Raw genomic sequence first — 5,900 nt, forward strand, 5'->3', positions numbered from 1 at the left:
TCCACCTAATCTACTCCCTGACAGAACTATTCAAATACAAAACAAGAAAGAGAATCAAGATTTTGAACATTAGTCCAGGAGTCTTGCAAAAAATGATGACATGAACCACCAGGCATAGTTGTCTTTGTGCATATTCTAGAACCACAGTTTCCTTCTGCTTCTCAGGATTCTTCTCTGACCCTTCACTATAACCACTGCCGTGCGGACCAGAGGAAAGTTATGGACATCATAGCCAAACATGCTCGGAATAAGCATGGAATAAAAATCTCTACCACATCTTGTGACTTTGCCAAATGACTTACCTCCTCTGAGTTTGAATTTCCTTATCTGTAATATAAAAATAACCCTTGTTGGGTTGTTGTAAGGTTTCAAGTTAATTCACAAAAAGTATATAGAATAGTACTGGTACAAAGCAATACTCTGCAAATGGTTATTATTAGCACAGTTTATAGTGTCATGAAGGAAAATTTTTTAAAAATCTCAAGACCCCCAAACTCCTTATGCCAAAATGAAAGTTAAGCCTGGAAGCTGAGTCATGCAACACCTTCTTCCAAGTGAATAACTGTTGCTAACATAATGCATTAGCCAGATCTCCACAGAAAGGTAAAAGGTCTCAGGTCTAAAACTAAAGTCTGTTTCAAGTCCACAGATTCCACACTGATAATGTAGATTACAAGATTATGTTCCCAGATGAAGAACAAAGACAAAAGGAGATTGATCTTTCCCCCACCTCCCCAGAGATGTTTGCATAATTGATTCTTCCTTTACTCTATTTTTTTTCTTCAAACATTCCCCTTATCTTAAGTAAAATGTAGATTTACTGGGCACTAACTAAAGTCTCACAATAATGTAACAATTTGCCATAGTGCCTACCTGCCCTTCTTCCTACATGCCTTCCCCCATTTAAGGAAATGTAGAAATACTAAACCTCCTAAAAACGTCTTCAGACGTTTGTCATGTGTGTTTTTCCTGACCACACCTTGTGCACCATTCTTGCATTGTTATAAAGAAATATCAGAGACTGGGTAATTTATAAAGAAAAGACATTAAATTAGCTCATGATGATGATTACACAAGAAGTGTGATGCTGGCATCTACTTTTGGTGAGGAAGCCTCAGGAAGCTTACAATCATGAGCCTCAGGAAGCTTACAATCATGGTAGAAGGCAAAGGGGGACCCAACATACCTCATGGTGAGAGTGGGAGCAAGAAAGGGAGCAAGAAAGGGAGCAAATGAGAAGATACCACACACTTTTAAACAGCAAAATCTCAGGACAACTCACTCACTTTTGTGAGAAAAGCACCAAGCCATGAAGAATCTACCCCAATGACCCAAACTACTACTCCCACCAGGCCCCACCTCCAACACTGGGGATTGCATTTCAACATGAGATCTGGGGGGACAAGTATCCAAACTATTAACATATCAGTGTCCTAAAGCTGCCTTCATAAATCTTGATTGATTGAGATATTTGCCTCAGTCACTCATTTTGGTTATCAGTACCTGTCAGAATAAGTAATTATTTTTGAGAAGGGAGATACAAGGTAGTTCTAATGGAGTATTTAATGTGATTTAAAAATTTTTATTGTCCTTAGAGCAGCTGGAAGATTATGGTTATGCAGTAAGTTATTTGAAACAAACCTGAGAATCTGATAATCTTGGAATTTAAAGAGTCTAGAATTCATTACAAATTAAATCTATTAAATCTATTATCAATCTGGTATTGGGTCAACATTCTCAAAATAGGTACCTGTATTTGAAAACCTAATCACAATCTTTTTGACAAATTCAACAATAACTGCCATTAACTCCTAAATCAGCCTGTGGATGCCGCCAAAGAAGCATCATTAAAGTCTCTCTTCTCCCTGCTGTTACGTCTAAGTCAGAGTCTCCTAAAGAACCCGAACAGCTGAGGAAGCTCTTCATTGGAGGGTTGAGCTTTGAAACAACTGATGAGAGCCTAAGGAGCCATTTTGAGCAAAGGAGAACGCTCACGGACTGTGCGGTAACGAGAGATCCAAACACAAAGTGCTCCAAGGGCTTTGGGTTCGTCACATATGCCACTATGGAGGAGGTGGATGCAGCCATGAATGCAAGGCCATGCAAGGAGGATGGAAGAGTTATAAAACCAAAGAGAGCTGTCTAAGGGAAGATTCTCAAAGACCAGGTGCCCACTTATCTGTGAAAAAGATATTTGTTGGTGGCATTAAAGAAGACACTGAAGATCATCACTTAAGAGATTATTTTGAACAGTATGAGAAAATTGAAGTGATTGAAATCATGACTGACTGAGGCAGTGGCAAGAAAAGGGGCTTTGCCTTTGTAACCTTTGACGACCATGACTCCGTGGATAAGACTGTCATTCAGAAATACCACACTGTGAATGGCCACAGCTGTGAAGCTAGGAAAGCCCTGTCAAAGCAAGAGGTGGCTAGTGCTTCCTCTAGCCAAAGAGGCGAAGTGGTTCTGGAAACTTTGGTGGTGGTCATGGAGGTGGTTTCGGTGGAAATGACAACTTTGGTCATGGAGGAAACTTCAGTGGTCATAGTAGCTTTGGTGGCAGCCATGGTGGTAGTGGATATGGTGGCAGTGGGGATGGCTATAGTGGATTTGGTAATGATGGAAGCAATTTTGGAGGTGGTGGAAGCTACAATGATTTTGCCAATTACAGCAATCAGTCTTCAAATTTTGGACCCATGAAGGGAGGAAACTTTGGAGGCGGAAGCTCTGGCCCCTGTGGGGGTGGAGGCCAATACTTGGCCAAACCACAAAACCAAGGTGGCTATGGCAGTTCCAGTAGCAGCAGTAGCTATGGCAGTGGCAGAAGATTTTAATTAGGGAACAAAGCTTAGCTGGATCGGAGAGCCAGAGAAGTGACAGGGAAGCTTCAGGTTATAACAGATTTGTGAACTCAGTCAAGCACAGTGGTGGCAAGGTCTAGCTGCTACAAAGAAGACATGTTTTAGACAAATACTCATGTGTATGGGCAAAAATAGGACTGTATTTGTGACTAACTGTATAACAGGTTACTTTAGTTTCTGTTCTGTGCAAAGTGTAAAGCATTCCAACAAAGGATTTTAATGTACATTTTTTTTTGCACCCATGCTGTTGATTGCTAAATGTAATAGTCTGATCATGACACTGAATAAATGTCTTTTTTTAAAAAAAATCCTAAATTAATGTGAAGTTAGATAATATTTTTAAAAACACTTTTATCTCATGTTTGTATACTTATTTTCTATTATCATCATGATAGCACTGATAACACACAATTTGATCATCTCTACCTTGTGCATAGAGAATAATGACTCAAAGAGATTAAGATAGTGTCTGATCCTGGCTAACATGGTGAAACCCTGCCTCTATTAAAAATACAAGAAATTAGCCAGGCGTGGTGGCAGGCGCCTGTAGTCCCTTGGGAGACTGAGGCAGGAGGATGGCTTGAAACCGGGAGACGGAACTTGCAGTGAGCTGAGATTGCGCCATTGCACCCCAGCCTGGGCGACAGAGTGACTCTGTCTCAAAAACAAAACAAAACAAAAGATAGTGTCTGAACAGTGTTTCTGATTCATTGAGTTTTTGCTTGACATAAAGACCAAGAAGTCAGCAATCAGTGGAATGTTAAAAAGTCATTCAATCATATTGTATGTTGAGACTTTTCTTTCATATGCCATTTTCTGTCTCAAAACTTTACCTCTTGGAGTATGCTTCTGTTTGCAATGTCCTTCAGGTTTTTCTCTGTATGCTGAGCTTTTATGCATTTTTTTTGATACAACTCAGTGATATCTTCCCCGTGAAAGCAAATGAGATACTCTGATTTTTGAAGCTATGTATAAAGTGGCACTGTATCTATAATTCTATTAATTATTGCTTTAAAGGGTTTGATATGTTGATAAAGGAAAAAATGCGTTCAGTATAATGTAACCAAGGTCATTTAACAGAACAATAAACAGAATTTGAGTTCATACTCCATTTTTAGTAATTCAATTTTAAGAGCTGTGAAGCTGAATATACTGCTCCTGACTGCAATAAGTTAATTTATTCTGAATTCTATTTCCTTAATAGCCTAACAATAGATGGCAGATTCCATTAATACCTTAAATATGATCATTCAAATTGACATAAAAGGAAAACATAAGTTAAAGCATATTAATTTCCTGCTTAGTACTAACTTGGATTTTAAAAAGATACAGACTTTCTCATGACAGCACATTTTAAATAATTATTAACTGCAGATGTCATTGGATCCTTCAAAATTGCATAGTTCCACCTCCAGGAAATAAAAAGGCAAACAGTTCATATCTTTATCAACAGATTTATTACATTCTACACTTCTCATTCCTCCCAAATAAAACAAACTGGAAAACTAAATTCTACTTTCTTATTGGCTTGTAACTGACAAACATCACTTTGATAAGTTTCTCCTTTCATTCTTCAACAAAAAGGGAGAAGACAGCAAAATTGCTCTTGAGATTGTGGTGGCTGAGAAACACTATAGTCCTGAGTCTACCAAGGTCTGAAATCAGAAATGCCTACTGAGATCTCACATTCTTTGGCTATCTGCCCTTACAAAGTTTGTCCTTTTCTTTCATCCATTTAACATTACATAAAAGAGAAACCAGGTCTAAAGAGATGTTTTTTGGCTTTAAGCATAACAAAAGCTGTGAAATATCTAAAATTAAACTAGGACATGCCTGCAGTTTGTCAAGTGTCAAAGAAGCCCAGATAGAGGCAGAACAAATTTATTTAACTTGAAATTCTGATTACAGGGTCTGTACTTCTTTTTCTGAAGGGTAAAGGGGAGATGATGGTAGTAATATTATTTCAAGTCAATCTAGGGTGTTTATTTTAGTATTAGTTAGCAGATGGAATTATTATATTCAACTGAAATCTTACATCTAATTATACCGATAAATTTTCGCTGGACTCAAGCAGTTCTTTTATACTTATGTAGTTATGGTTTTGATTACAATTAAAACCTTAAGGAGTGGATATTTGCTCTTTTATGCCTAACACTATTTCATAGTAGCAGCTCAATAAATTCATATTGATTATGATATTGGCAAATAATTGGTATTCTGTGATTTCTCCATGACTATTTCTATTAATGTTGAATTCTTAATCCAATATTGTGGCCAGCTACATTGATTTGAAATAGTAAATTAAGGGTTAGGCAATATGGCTGTCTTTATCGTCATTCAGATTTTCCTGTACTTACCTCACATAGCTGATGCTTCTGAGAGCTAGGAGTTGCAATATCAATATATTTGGAATATGATTTTTTAAATTTTTTTCTATACTCATTAAAAATGTCCAGTTGATACTTGAAGCTTCTTGCTGTAGCTGAAAAGAAATAATGTAAGTAGGAATCATGAGGGGAAAGTAATAGTCTCTAGTAGTAGTTTTCAGAGATGAAGTGCTTGCAAAATTTACCAGACTAACAATATAGGAGACCAAGGGTTTGGGAATTATTCTTACATGGTGAAGAAAAAAAATCACTATCTTCAAGATTCTATTCTAGTAACTTCTTCTTCTTCTTCTTCAAAAAAGTATCTGACATTGGAGCATGAGTAAGGCATAAACTGAAATGTGTAGATTGATTTTTGAAGTCAATGAACATCTATAATAAGCAACGACACATACTAGCATTAAAAATACTTTGATAATGCTAGATTATTGGGAAGTCTTTTATATACTTGGACAAAGAACATTCAAAAATTGCAATATAATATAGCAGGTTTAAAAAGTTTTTTAATTTGCACAATATGTCATAGATGTATAAGATTGTATAGAAACATATACTATATAAAAACATGAATAGATGTTTTATATAAATAATATTTAATATTAAAGATTGTATAAAACATGTATATGCATATGTATACTATTTGCATGTGTGC

The 5,900-nt window shown here is 36.6% G+C and overlaps 1 pseudogene; it reads left to right on the forward strand.

The window, feature by feature from the left end:
- The first annotated feature begins 1,155 nt into the window (after positions 1-1,155).
- Positions 1,156-2,834, forward strand: LOC739584 (heterogeneous nuclear ribonucleoprotein A1-like; annotated as a pseudogene).
- Positions 2,835-5,900: the final 3,066 nt, after the last annotated feature.

This window comes from Pan troglodytes, chromosome 3 (genome assembly GCF_028858775.2).
Source record: "Pan troglodytes isolate AG18354 chromosome 3, NHGRI_mPanTro3-v2.0_pri, whole genome shotgun sequence".
NCBI classification, from domain to species: Eukaryota; Metazoa; Chordata; class Mammalia; order Primates; family Hominidae; genus Pan; species Pan troglodytes.